Source organism: Anser anser (genome assembly GCF_964211835.1).
Source record: "Anser anser genome assembly, chromosome: Z".
NCBI lineage: Eukaryota > Metazoa > Chordata > Aves > Anseriformes > Anatidae > Anser > Anser anser.
The window spans coordinates 50,180,597-50,194,926 of record NC_139723.1 but is presented as its reverse complement, the minus strand read 5'-3'; the positions used below and the strand labels follow the sequence as shown (position 1 = coordinate 50,194,926).

Genomic DNA, 14,330 nt, shown 5'->3' with positions numbered 1-14,330 from the left:
ATTGATCCTGATGTGGGAAGTGGAAAAAGTAGCCCATGGTATGAACTCTTTCTTAAAAACTAATTCTTGAAGTGGAAATGTTCAGATCTGAAGTTCCAGAACACTGGTCCATACTCTGGTGACCTAGAAAAAGTACTATGCAGGCATGATTTTAAGCACAGCCACCACAGGGCCAAGCACCAAGGAACACAGTACCCTGAGATGCACCTGTGAGAGAAAGCATCTCCTTTCACAGGTTCCTCAGATTCCACCGATTTTTGCATTCCCTGAGAGCTGGACGCCATTGCCCTGTGTAGAGGCAAAGTGCTGCCAATCTACTAACTGGCAGCATTTTTCTTTTGAGAGGCAGCATCTCACAGATCCTGCTGAGTTTCTACCAGCACACTTAACCTCTAATTTGAAAATGAAAAAAACAGTCTGGCACACCACCTCAAAAACTATCTGGCTCTTCTGTAAAGTGCAAAGCACTCTCACTCTGAAGCAGGTGTCTGTCCAAAAGAGATAACGGCAAACTGAGAGCCCCAGGCAGCACCTCTGAAGTCCTATCACAAGACAGTCAAATGGAGTATTTATAATTAAAATATCCTCTTTGGGCATCAAAAGAAAAAAGCCGTAAACAAAAGAAGAAATTTCTGATGCCATGAATTCTCTTGAAGTGTCCACATTTTCAGAAAAATTCATGTTGGGGCATCAATTCATTAAAAATGTATGCCTAAAATCTCTATGACAAAATGAGTAATAAGCCTAACAGGAGTACATAAATAAAGATGCCCATTTGAGGGAAATGCTTAAAAAGTAGGTTTCATGCTTGCATAGTATCATTCCTGTTTTTACTTTTTTTCTAGAAAACTAGAAAGTCAAAAAAGAATTTTGTATTGCTGGAACAAGCATATACAAAATACATATACAATGCAAAAATCTATCACTACTTATAATAAGAGACAATTATGTTCCTGAAAAAGCAAGTTGTTCATAGCACAATTACACTTCTTGGTCACTTCTGAACCAACTTCTTTACCGAGGAAAAGACAAAATAATTAATCACAACAGAAAGAGGGAAAATGTATTTTATTAGTTAATATGATATGACACATTTAAAATACTGAAGTGTGAAAATACTTTATGTGTGCATTAAGAAGAATGTATTGAATAACCACAAGCATCCATACATTAACACAGTAATTATTGGGATATATCAATGGAACATTGCAACATACATCCTTGCATGTTGTATATATTTTATTTTACTCTTCACTAGAACAACAGCTTAAACAGCTTCAAGTTATTCCCCACAGAGCTGTAATTAGTGCTTAAAGTGCAACCGAAAGAAGTGTTGGCTGAAAACTGAAATCTGAACCTGTGGAATGCTGGAATGAATTTCCCATTTTCCTAAACAAAATAGAGCCAGCTAAAGGGCTGCGTGAACTGCATTTCTGGTTTAGACTCTCTCTCCTTATTATCATTACTTTTGTTGTTGATGATATTGTTACTGGGATAAAGTAGATCGTGTATTTTAAATAAAATAAGATATAGGTTTTCCAAACTTTCTGTAACACAAGGCACCTCTAGTAAATGATAGGTTACCAAAGATAATGCACAAAGATAATAGGTAATGGGCACTGTGTAAGAAAGAAACCTGCTTTAGGACTAGATAAGGGATGTATTTCACACGCAAACACCCATTCTGTGGATAAGGTTTAGGCAGTTGCGGTTACTTTTGTACTATCATCTGATTAAACACTGGAAAGGAGACTATGTCTACCAGAACCATATAACTGTTGTTTCACTTGTTAAATTAAACACTTCCTTACAGAAGGCTTCAGGTTTTCAATATAATTACTGAACTTCTTCCCACATAACACACAGAATTGTGTAGACACTGCTGTTGCTCGAGTCCTTAGAAGTACGTGAAGAAAGGGGATAAGCGACTACACTCATATTTCAGAAAGTCACTCTGAAATGCATATCCTTCAAGTGTATGAAAAGAGACCCATTTTGCCAAAGCTGCTTTTGGGTATTGGCAATCCAAACTAAGATTTATTCCACATCATGAATGGTGTGTTTTTTCATGTTCAACTGCATCACCTGTTTCAGGTTGGGCACCCAAAATCAGAGGCCACTTTTCACAACTAGTCCAAAAACAGTAATGTTATTCTGGCTTGTTACAACAGTTTCCATGTATGTGTGAGAATGGATGAAGTAACTAAACAGTTTTGGTTTCCAGTACACTTTGTGACATTGTAAGGAAACTGGACATTTTGAGGTATATTTTCCTGTAACTCTCATTCCAAAGTTTCCTGCCCTTTAGGATTTGTATATTCCAGTTAATGTAATGTAAGAACATTTCTGGTACATTATTTCTTTTTCTGCATTTTTTTTTTTACTACATGTTAACTTTCTGTAAAAAAGCTCACTTTCCCCATAAAGCAAAGAAGATGAATTTTAAGATTAGTTTTGATTATATATTTCCAAAAGAAAACAAGATGCATAGTATCATAATTCATTCAGGTATCACTGAAGTAAAGACCAAACTCTACTTCATTTGCTGGAAAGTAATATCCCTAATTCTACTTTTACTGAATGCTGGAAGTTGCTAACTGGGTGCAAACTAGGTAGGTCAAAGAATTATTATTAGCTTAACTATGTGTTGAGGTTGTCACCTAACCTGATTTTTGCTGGGCAACCTCAGTTTGGAAAAGACTAAATCACATCAAGTATAAACCACACTTGGAAAAGCATTAAGGCATCCTGATATAAACCTATTAGCTGCATGCAAGGAAATGAAGCCCGTAGGTAACAAATACATGATGGTGGACAAACTCCTGGAAAACGGTGACTCTTAAAGGCAGTTTAGGGTCATGGCAGATAACCAGCTGGCAATGAGCTTCCCTAAAATTTAGTCTGATTTTTGGATCTCTAACATGAATGAGTATGAACATGTGCAGGGAACAGGGAAACAGTACTACCCCTGCATAGAGAAAGCTACAACTTCCGTGCCACATTCTGGTATCCACATTTGAAAAAATAATGCTGGGAAACAGAAAGTGCTTCAGAAAAGAACTACAGGAATGAACAGTGGTTTGGAAATTCTGACTAACAGAAGGAAAATGAATATATAAAACATTATTGTTCAAGGCTTTAGAACAGATTTTGAAGGATGGAGTAATAGGCACCAAAGTCAATGGAATGCATCACACACTGAATTTAGAAATCAAGATAAACCTTTTAAGATATTTTCTGATAACTTATTTTATGCAGATAAATGAATTAGAACCAGTCTATCTGGTTTCTACAAAACATGTAATAAACCCTCAAGAATCAGTAATGAAACAAAATAAAAGTTAATATAACAGCAAGCTGGAAGTGGAAATGTTTGCACTGGAGATGTGGGCTGTGCTGGGGAATCAGAATCCACAGGGTTGAGGAAGTTATGAGTACAGTGTTTTAAGAATGAAACAAAGTTATTAGGTGATTTTGAAATTAAAAAACAAAAAAAAAGAAAGAAAAAGAAAAAGAATGTTAATAAATCTACTAATTACTATTACCCGCATTCAAGAAAAGAATTCAGGCTGAAAGACGTGGAGGGAATCACCAGTATGGACAGCAAGGAGATGGACAGCTTAAATGTTAAGAAGTTAGAGTGGCTTGTTTGGCACAGCAAAACGAAGTCTGAGAGAGGATGTGATTGTGTTCTATAAATATGTCAGATGTAAAAAAGATATGGGAAAAACTATTTAAGTTGAAGAAAAATTTTGACACAGCAACAAATGGACAAATACTGCATGTGAGAAAATCTTGCTAAAATTTAGAAGAAAGTCTCTAACAAATACATTAGTGATGGCTGTGAAACAGTTACCCAGCAGAAATAGAGGGGAAAATTTTTCTAATTCATCCTAAAATAGAAATTGCTGAATGTATTTACAGGACATGATGTCTGTGATAGTAGAGGACTGTAATGGATGACCTACATGTCCATTTCCTTCTTTATGTCCCTATGTTCCAACTTAATTTATTCAAGAGATCACTTGGCTAATATTTGTAATTACTTACAGGTGGAGATTTTTAACACCATAAGATGAACCATAAATGTAGCAGAAAAGGCAATGTACAGTGGAAAGGAAAATAACAAATTTAGATGAGCAATAAGTTACTTATTTTAATAATGAAGGTACGTAGTGACTTCCAAAGCTGTGGATGTAACAGGTTTAATAGAATCATAGAATCATTAAGGTTGGAAAAGACCTCCCAGATCATCTGGTCCAACCATTGCCCTACCATCACTATCACCCACTAAACCATGTCCCTAAGCACCACGTCCAACCTTTCCTTAAACACCCCCAGGGATGGTGACACCACCACCTCCCTGGGCAACCCATTCCAATGCCTGACTGCTCTTTCTGAGAAGAAATGTCACCTAACTTCCAATCTGAACATCCCCTAGAGTAACTTGAGGCCATTCCCTCTTGTCCTACCACTAGTTATCTGCGAGAAGAGGCAGACTCCCAGCTCCTCACGCTTTCCTTTCAGGTAGGTGCAGAGAGCCATAAAGTCTCCCCTGAGCCTCCTATTCTCCAGACCAAACAACAACCCCAGTTCCCTCAGCCGCTCCTCACAGGACTTGTGCTCCAGGCCCTTCCCCAGCTTCGTAGCCCTTCTCTGGACACGCTCCAGGGCCTCGATGTCCTTCTTGTACTGAGGGGCCCAAAACTGAACACAGTCCTCAAGGTGTGGCCTCACCAGAGCTGAGTAAAGGGGGACGATCACTTCCCTGGTCCTGCTGGCTACACCATTCCTGATACAAGCCAGGATACTGTTGGCCTTTTTGGCCATCTGGGCACATTGCTGGCCAGTTGAGGACTGATAATTGTCTTTTCTTATTTCAGAAATTCAAGTGTTGCAAGCCAACGGTACAGCATCATGTTATCAGAAGGCAGAATTACAATAGTAAAACTCAACATCATTTCTCCAGTTTTGGTACACAGTCAATCTGCCCCTGTAGTACAAAGACACCCAAAGTTTAACTTGTTCTGTTGAAGTAAATACAACATTACATGCTGGATAATAGATACAATAGGCATACACAGCATATGTGCAATACATGTAACAGGCCAATGCCAGGACATAACATCAAGTTACATGAGCATACTGGAAGTCATATCTTTTGCATCCTTAATCCAAGCACAACACTAATTCTAACCAATCTTCAGTGAGTATGTTTTGACCAACTAATTAGAGCTGTGCAGGAATGCTTGTGTATGCAGAAGTTATCTATGTATGAACCAAGTTTAACATACAAATAGCTACGTGTTCATTCGGTCGTAGACTACTGATGTACAGGGTGAACAAACACAACACACAGTTTAAAAAATATAGCATTAACTTCTATGAATCATAATATTTCAGTGTATTAAATGATAGCTATTTTGTAAATTATTTTGAGAAAAAATTTTTTGAAGTTCCTTGCAGGAATTTGTCTTTGATTTTTACAGTGCAATGCTCTAGCAAAGCAGAACGTAGTAACTCCTCTTTTCATAGGCAACACATCCTACTCAAAATGATGCAGAGATGTGATGACAGGAGAAGCCAATAGCCTTTTCAAATAAATGTAAGAGAAATCTATCTGTGGCACAACACAGGCAACAAACCTTGTTCTGAACACTTGAAAAATTTGAACAATCTATTCCATTTTTGGAGTAGAAGCATTTATTAATAGCAGTAATAATAATAAAAATGTGAATTTCAGTTTTTTTTTTCTCCTTTGCCTTCCCTTCTGTTCTTTTTGCTTCCCTTCTCTTTCTCTCTCTTCCATCAGGGTAGGAGGCTTGTTTAGTGATTGTAAGTGAGCCTTCCACTCCCAGCAAACACTTTGAACACACTCTGCAGCCAAGGTTGGTGAAGCGAGAGAGATGAGAAGAGGCAGTGATGATGGGAGGGAAGGCACCAAGCCGAGTTCTCACAAGAGGTTCAGCCACGCAGCATCTGATCATTAATGTCCATCAAACATTTTGGCTTGTGTCCAGCTTGCTAAACAGAATGGTGTCATGGCAATAAGATGAAGGCCCCTTTGCTGATGCAGACAGAAAGCCAAAAATTCCCATGTAGATTTCACTGCCCACCCGCCCTCTTAGTTTTTATTAAGGATGACCTGCCCTGCCACTGATTTTGACTACCTTATGCATACCGCACAACAAATAATGGTAAGCATGCAGTTGGTGGGATGCTGGGAGAGGTGAGATAAATAGCTCTTTGAAACTCTGCTCCATAAAACATAAACAGAGATCACATTCTCCAGAAAGTTAACTATTAGGTCCTTGTCAAACAGCAGTGAAAGAACAAGTTAGAATATCTGAAGTACATTACTCCTCAAATGATGTTGAAACTGATCCTAGAACAGCAGGCTTACTTGTAGGAACAGAAAATGAACTAGTTACAATGCTGTATCCTGGAGCCATGAATCAGAGAACGTAATCTCTAAAGTGGTTATAGCACTGGGCTTAAAGCCTGTAAGATACAGGCAGATACCTTAAATTTTAAAGGTAATTTGGTTTTATCTATTTGAATCAAGGAAGGGCTTTTGTGTTCTCCCTTTTGTCCCAGACCCAGCAAAGTCTTATTACATGACTTGGCCACAATCATGTTTAGTCATGCTAAGCATTTTTGTTCTTGAACACAGGGTGAGATGTGACATCACATACCTAATCTTTTCTTGAATATGTTACCTTTGGATATATTGACCTTTGTTCTGCTGTTCTGCATTATTATGGGGGAATTGTTTCTGAGATTATTAGGTCTACGACTTCTTAAACATCAGTATTTAGGACACAAGTCTCCAGAATTTTCTATCCTTATGAGTACACCATTTCCAAGAAAAGAACATTGTCAACTGGAAGCATAATATAAAGGGAGCTTTTATATTTGCATAGAAATTGTTTGATTGCAAAGTCTCCAAGGTTTCTCTTTGAACTCAAGTATGTAAATTTAATAGAATTAAACAAAATACCCTGAAGATGACAGAAAGTAATGGTACTCAAGACAGGTTTAAAAATTGGCTTTCTCTTCCTTTATCTGGATCCTAGGCAGAATGTTAAAAGCATATTTAACTTGTGGTTTAGGTTTTCATTTCATAAACTCAGTTATTACTCAGTATCCTTTCTTTAAATAGATTTGTCTGTTTCAATTTATGGCATGTGCTGTCTCTGTGGAACTCTGTGGAAAAACTGTACAGTCATTTATCTTTGTTATTTTGTACAGGATTTGGAAGAAGTAATCATATTAGCTCAGCAGATTTAAAAATAATAATGGTTCTAAAACACCCTGAATGAGCTGTTAATTGGAATAATGTGCACTAAAGATAAACTATGGTGGTTTTTTTGTTGTTTGTTTTTTTCAAGGATCCTAGACTCCCATCATAATAAAAATAAGAAACTGTGGCTGTTGCATCCATTTCATTTTCACTTTATTAATACAATAAAAAGATCAGTCAGTTTAATTATATTCAAATCAAAGTTATTATCCAGCATCACCTTTCTTTTTCCTAATTAAACAAACTTAGCATAATTTCCTTTTCAAATATTTAAAAATCCCGATCTTTTTCTTTTCTGTTCTGTTTTTAAATATCCAGTTGTCTCTGTATATGCACAATAAATGAAGAATATCAGTTTTGAATATTTGTGTAGATCTGATAAAAGTTCTTGACAACTTATCCTGTACCAATGTTACTTTAATTTACATCACAGACACTGGATATAATAATGTTGTTGTCCAGATCAATATTTCTAAAAGAGAAGGTCAAGATCTGTCCACATTGTAATATGTAATTTTGTCTGCCTATTTTTATTTGCACAATTATTGTGACTGCTTAACTAAAGAGAACAAGAGCAGATTCATCCTGAAGTCATTTTGGGTCTGGAAATTAAGCCTATTAAGGAAGGTGATAATTGATCCATACACTTACAACCTTTCAGTGTATATTATATTTTAAAGAATGAAAATTAGAAATTAACCTTAAGCATTTAAAAAAAATATATCAGTACGATTTTCAAAAATATCTGAGTTTTGTATGTCTTAAAGAGAATACTTATGTCCTTTAAAAAGATTAAAAAGTTTTCATAATCAGAACTAGACAAGATTTCCAAATACATGGAAGTACTCAGATCTATGTTTTTGGATGATGCCAAGCTGTGTGGTGTGTTTGACACATACAAGGGAAGAGATGCCATCCAGGGGGATCTGGACAGGCTTGAGAGGTGGGCCTATGTGGACCTCATCAACTTCAACAAGGCCAAATGCAAGGCTGGGGCAATCCCAAACATGAATACAGGCTGGGGGATGAATGGCTTGAGAGCACCCCTGAGGAGAAGGACTTGGGGGTGTTGGTGAATGAAAAAATGAACATGAGCCAGCAATGTATGCTTGCAGCCTACAAAGCCAACACTATCCTGGGCTGCAGGAGAAGAAGAGTGGCCAGTAGGTCAAGGGAGATAATTCTCCCCCTCTCTCAAGAGACTCACTCTGCTCTCAAGAGACCCCACCTGGAGTGCTGCATTCAGCTGTGGGGTCCCCAGCACAAGAAGGACGTGGAACTGTTAGAGAGTGTCCAGAAGAGGGCCACAAAGATGATCAAAGGGCTGGAGCACCTATCCTATGAAAAAAGGCTGAGAGAGTTGGGGCTGTTCAGCCAGGAAAAGAGGAGGCTTCATGGAGACCTTATAGCAGCCTTCCAGTATTTAAAGAGGGACATGCAGGAAAGACAGGGAAGGACTCTTTATCAGGGAGTGTAGCAACAGGACAAGGTGTAATAGTTTTAAACTAAAAGAGGGGAGATAGATTAGATATGAGGAAGACATTTTTCACTAAGAGGGTGGTGAGGCACTAGAACAGGTTGCCCAGAGAAGCTGTGGATGCCTGGAATTATTCAAGGCCAGGTTAGATGGGGCTTTGGGCAACCTGGGAGCCCAGTGGGAGGTCCCTGCCCATGCAAGGGGGGTTGGAATTAGATGATCTTCAAGGCTCCTTCCAACCCAAGCCATTCTGTGATTCTATGATTCTGTTCAACTCTGAATGGGCAACCTTGCGCAGAACAAAAAGTTGATAAAATTAAACATAAGGGAAACCACAAAAATAATAACAATTTGACTCACATCAAATATGACTTCTACTATTTCTTACATTAAAAAACAACAACAACAACAACAACACTTGATTACCATTGTAAAATGAATTCCTATGTTTCGACTATATACTGGTATTCTCTCAAATTACAGCTGCAGTAATAACAATGGAACAATAATGCTTGTAGGCAAGATCCATGCTCTAGGCAGATTAATCCACATTTCTTATTTATACTGGATTTATCAAGATAGAAAAGAAGGGTGATTGTTGTGGGCGGCTCCCTCCTCAGGGGAACGGAGGGCCCTATTTGTCGGCCTGACCCCACACATAGGGAAGTCTGCTGCCTCCCTGGGGCCAGGGTCAGAGACGTTACCAGGAAGCTTCCAAACCTGGTTCGCCCCTCTGACTATTACCCGCTTTTGATAGTCCAGGCTGGCAGCGATGATGTTGAAAAGAGAAGCCTCAGGGCCATCAAACAGGACTATAGGGGGCTGGGACGATTGGTGGAGGGAGCGGGAGTGCAGGTGGTGTTTTCGTCTATCCCTACGGGGGAAGGGAGAGGCACGGAGAGGACACGGAAAGCTCATGTGGTTAATAGGTGGCTCAGAGGCTGGTGCCAGCATAGAAATTTTGGGTTTTTTCACCATGGGGAGCTTTACTCGGCACCCGGCCTGATGGCCCCAGATGGGTCTCTATCTCCAAGGGGAAAACGGATCCTAGGCCAGGAGCTGGCGGGGCTCATAGAGAGAGCTTTAAACTAGGTAAGAAGGGGGACGGGGCTCAAACAAGGCTTGTTGGAGCTGTGCCGGGGGAAACAATGGCTAGGCCGGGGAAGAAGGCGATGGCCCAGCTGAAGTGCATCTACACTAATGCACGCAGCATGGGTAACAAACAGGAGGAGCTGGAAGCCATTGTGCAGCAGGCAGGCTACGACTTGGTTGCCATCACGGAGACGTGGTGGGACCGCTCCCACGACTGGAGTGCTGCAATGCCTGGCTATCGGCTCTTCAGGAGGGACAGGCAGCACAGAAGGGGTGGTGGCGTGGCTCTCTACATTAGAGAATCTTTTGATGTTGTGGAACTCCAGGCTGGGAATGATAAGGTTGAATCCCTGTGGGTTAGGATCTGCGGGAAGGCCGGCAAGGCTAGCATCCTGGTGGGGGTCTGTTATAGACCGCCGAACCAGGATGAGGAGACGGATGAGGAGTTTTATAGGCAACTGACAGAAGTTGCAAAATCGTCGGCGCTTGTCCTCGTGGGGGACTTCAACTTCCCGGACATATCCTGGAAACACAACACGGCACAGAGAAAGCAGTCTAGGAGGTTTCTGGAGAGCGCGGGAGATAGCTTCCTGACGCAGCTGGTCAGTGAACCTACCAGGGGTGGTGCCCTGCTAGACCTTCTCTTCACAAACAGAGAAGGACTGGTGGGAGATGTGGTGGTCGGAAGCTGTCTGGGGCAGAGTGACCACGAAATGGTAGAGTTCTCTATTCTTGGCGAGGCCAGGAAGGGGACCAGTAAAACTGCTGTCTTGGACTTCCAGAGGGCTGACTTTGAGCTGCTCAGGACGCTGGTTGGCCGAGTCCCTTGGGAGGCGGTTCTGAAGGGCAGAGGAGTCCAGGAAGGCTGGGCGCTCCTCAAGAAGGAAATCGTGATGGCACAGGAGCGGTCCGTCCCCACGTGCCCAAAGATGAGCCGGCGTGGAAGAAGACCGGCCTGGCTCAACAGAGAGTTGCGGCTGGAGCTTAGCAGAAAAAAGAGGGTTTATAATCTTTGGAAAAAAGGGCGGGCCACTGAGGAGGACTACAAGGATGTAGCGAGGCTGTGCAGGGAGAAAATTAGAAAGGCCAAAGCTCATCTGGAGCTCAATCTGGCTACTGCCGTTAAAGACAACAAAAAATCCTTTTACAAATACATCAACGCGAAACGGAGGACTAGGGAGAATCTCCATCCTTTACTGGATGCGAGGGGAAACCTAGTTACTAAGGATGAGGAAAAGGCTGAGGTGCTTAATGCCGCCTTTGCCTCAGTCTTTAGCGGCAATACCGGTTGTTCTCCGGACACCCAGTGCCCTGAGCTGGTGGAAGGGGATGGGGAGCAGGATGTGGCCTTCGCTATCCATGAGGAAATGGTTGGCGACCTACTATGGAGCTTGGATGTGCGCAAGTCGATGGGGCCGGATGGGATCCACCCAAGGGTACTGAGAGAACTGGCGGAGGAGCTGGCCGAGCCGCTTTCCATCATTTATCGGCAGTCCTGGCTATCGGGGGAGGTCCCGGTTGACTGGCGGCTAGCCAATGTGACGCCCATCTATAAGAAGGGCCGGAGGGCAGACCCGGGGAACTATAGGCCTGTCAGTTTGACCTCAGTGCCGGGGAAGCTCATGGAGCAGATTATCTTGAGGGTCATCACGCGGCACTTGCAGGGCAAGCAGGCGATCAGGCCCAGTCAGCATGGGTTTATGAAAGGCAGGTCCTGCTTGACGAACCTGATCTCCTTCTATGACCAAGTGACGCGCTTGGTGGATGAGGGAAAGCCTGTGGACGTGGTCTACCTTGACCTCAGTAAGGCTTTTGACACCGTTCCCCACAACATTCTCCTCAAGAAACTGGCTGCTCGGGGCTTGGACTGGCGTACGCTTTGCTGGGTTAGAAACTGGCTGGATGGCCGGGCCCAGAGAGTTGTGGTGAATGGAGTCAAATCTGGTTGGAGGCCGGTCACTAGTGGAGTCCCCCAGGGCTCGGTACTGGGGCCGGTCCTCTTTAATATCTTTATTGATGATCTGGATGAGGGCGTCCAGTGCACCCTCAGTAAGTTTGCAGATGACACCAAGCTAAGTGCGTGTGTCGATCTGCTCGAGGGCAGGAAGGCTCTGCAGGAGGATCTGGATAGGCTGGAGCGATGGGCTGAGGTCAACTGCATGAAGTTCAACAAGGCCAAGTGCCGGGTCCTGCACCTGGGCTGCAACAACCCCAAGCAGAGCTACAGGCTGGGAGATGAGTGGCTGGAAAGCTGCCTGGCCGAGAAGGACCTGGGAGTATTGGTGGATAGTCGGCTGAATATGAGCCAGCAGTGTGCTCAGGTGGCCAAGAAGGCCAACGGCATCCTGGCCTGTATAAGAAGCAGTGTGGCCAGCAGGTCGAGGGAAGTGATTGTGCCCCTGTACTCGGCTCTGGTGAGGCCGCACCTCGAGTACTGTGTTCAGTTTTGGGCCCCTCGCTACAGGAAGGACATGGACGTGCTCGAGCGAGTCCAGAGAAGGGCGACCAAGCTTGTGAGGGGTCTGGAGAACAAGTCTTACGAGGAGCGGCTGAGGGAGCTGGGATTGTTCAGCCTGGAGAAGAGGAGGCTCAGGGGCGACCTCATCGCTCTCTACAGTTACCTGAAAGGAGGCTGTAGAGAGGTGGGGGTTGGTCTATTCTCCCACGTGCCTAGTGACAGGACGAGGGGGAATGGGCTAAAGTTGCGACAGGGGAGTTTTAGGTTGGATGTTAGGAAGTACTTCTTTACCGAAAGGGTTATTAAGCATTGGAACGGGCTGCCCAGGGAGGTGGTGGAGTCACCATCCCTGGAGGTCTTTAAAAGACGTTTAGATGTAGAGCTTAGGGATATGGTTTAGTGGAGTACTTAGTGTTAGGTCGGAGGTTGGACTCGATGATCTTGAGGTCTCTTCCAACCTAGAGAAATCTGTGAATCTGTGAATCTGTGAAATTCTAATAAGGAAATGGCTGAGTTCTGCGGGTACAGAAATTTGGGCTAAACTTTCCATGGAATATGAAATTTAAACTAACACATATATACGTTTAGACATATTTTTTTTTTGTTGAGTATGCTTCAACAATTGAACAATATGTTTGCCCCTACATCCTGCAGTTCCTTTAGTCTCACTTCATCACTTTATTGTTTTTCTTCTCATGCTCATTGTCAAAAACAGTAGTAAACTTCAGTGGGGTGACAGGGAGAGTTGTTATTACAGCTGAAAAGAGGAATGATGATGCATGGGAAGCAGCAATGGAGAGGTATTTGGCCTTCTCACATACTTGTTGTATTGCTCTAAGAGTATTTCAATAACGGATAATGATTACTAATTACATCAGAGCTTTCCGGGGACAAACTATCAGTGTCCCTAAATGTATTTAACAGCTAAGTCCCTGCAGTTTCTTACAGATGAAGGTATATACTTGACTATTTTGCTTTCCTATGTTTCACACATTAAATATTGTACTAAAAGTAAAAGCACAAATTTGCAGCTCCACACTGAACGGTCTTCAGATGACCTAGTGAAAGGAAGGCAGTGGTACATTGCTGCACGGTTATTTTAGAGCATTTGTGGTACTGAGCTTAATGAGAGATATTTTTAACATCATATACCATGGGAAGCACACTGTTGTTCTTGTTAGTTTACTACTTCAGTAATTGTTCTTCATAACTTAGGTGCGAGGTAGTTGAGCATATGTTGTTACCTACATATTAGGGCAGGAGAGGGAAAGGGTGAGACTAAACAATTTATGCAACTTTGTAGAGGAAAAGAAAATGAGTCAGGGATGTAGCTGTGATTAGAACTGAAGAATTCACAGCTCTTGGGTTTGAGCGGTTAGGCAATGTTTATGGTGATAATGGGTATCGATTTAAGGTTGTATTAGTCAAGTATATTGTAAATCACCTGAAACACTGAACTGTGCATACGGACCATCAGTGTGACTGGATGCCCCTGTAAATTTGCTTGTTTCCCCTATGCACCCATTGCCTATTTCCTGTTACGGCTGCATTTGACGGTATATCTTAAATTAATATGATTTAAATTAATATGATATGGTAGACACTGTCTCTTACACATGGCACAAATTTTCTAGGCTGCATGTTAGCTGTAGTTTGCTAAAATCATCTTGGTATACCTGGTAAAACTCTTGCCGATTTAAATAATAGCTGCACTTTCCAATCTTGCTGCATAGTGTTACCGTGTTCCAGTAATTATGTTCCAGTTCCACCTTGGTCCAATTGTTTCAGACTTTTTAAGCAAATGTTTCATATTAATCCCTTCTCTGATTGTAGAATTACTCATCATTGAACTAGCAAGTCTCCTGCTATGTTCAAAATAATGCTCAGGCCTTCAAGCACAGAGCTTTAAATTCCTTTCCATCCAGTCTGCTACACTGGAAAGAGGTGTGAGCACTGGAAGACTAGGCATTTCCTGATCTGTTTAACAGACAGGAGGATAA

At 42.0% G+C, this 14,330-nt stretch overlaps 1 protein-coding gene across 1 annotated transcript in view; it reads right to left on the bottom strand.

Annotated features, from left to right (window-relative positions):
* Positions 1-14,330, bottom strand: part of PCSK5 (proprotein convertase subtilisin/kexin type 5) — a gene marked incomplete at its 5' end in the record, with an annotated part of 197,611 nt that overhangs the window by 76,015 nt on the left and 107,266 nt on the right. The gene's annotated exons all lie outside the window — the stretch shown is intronic.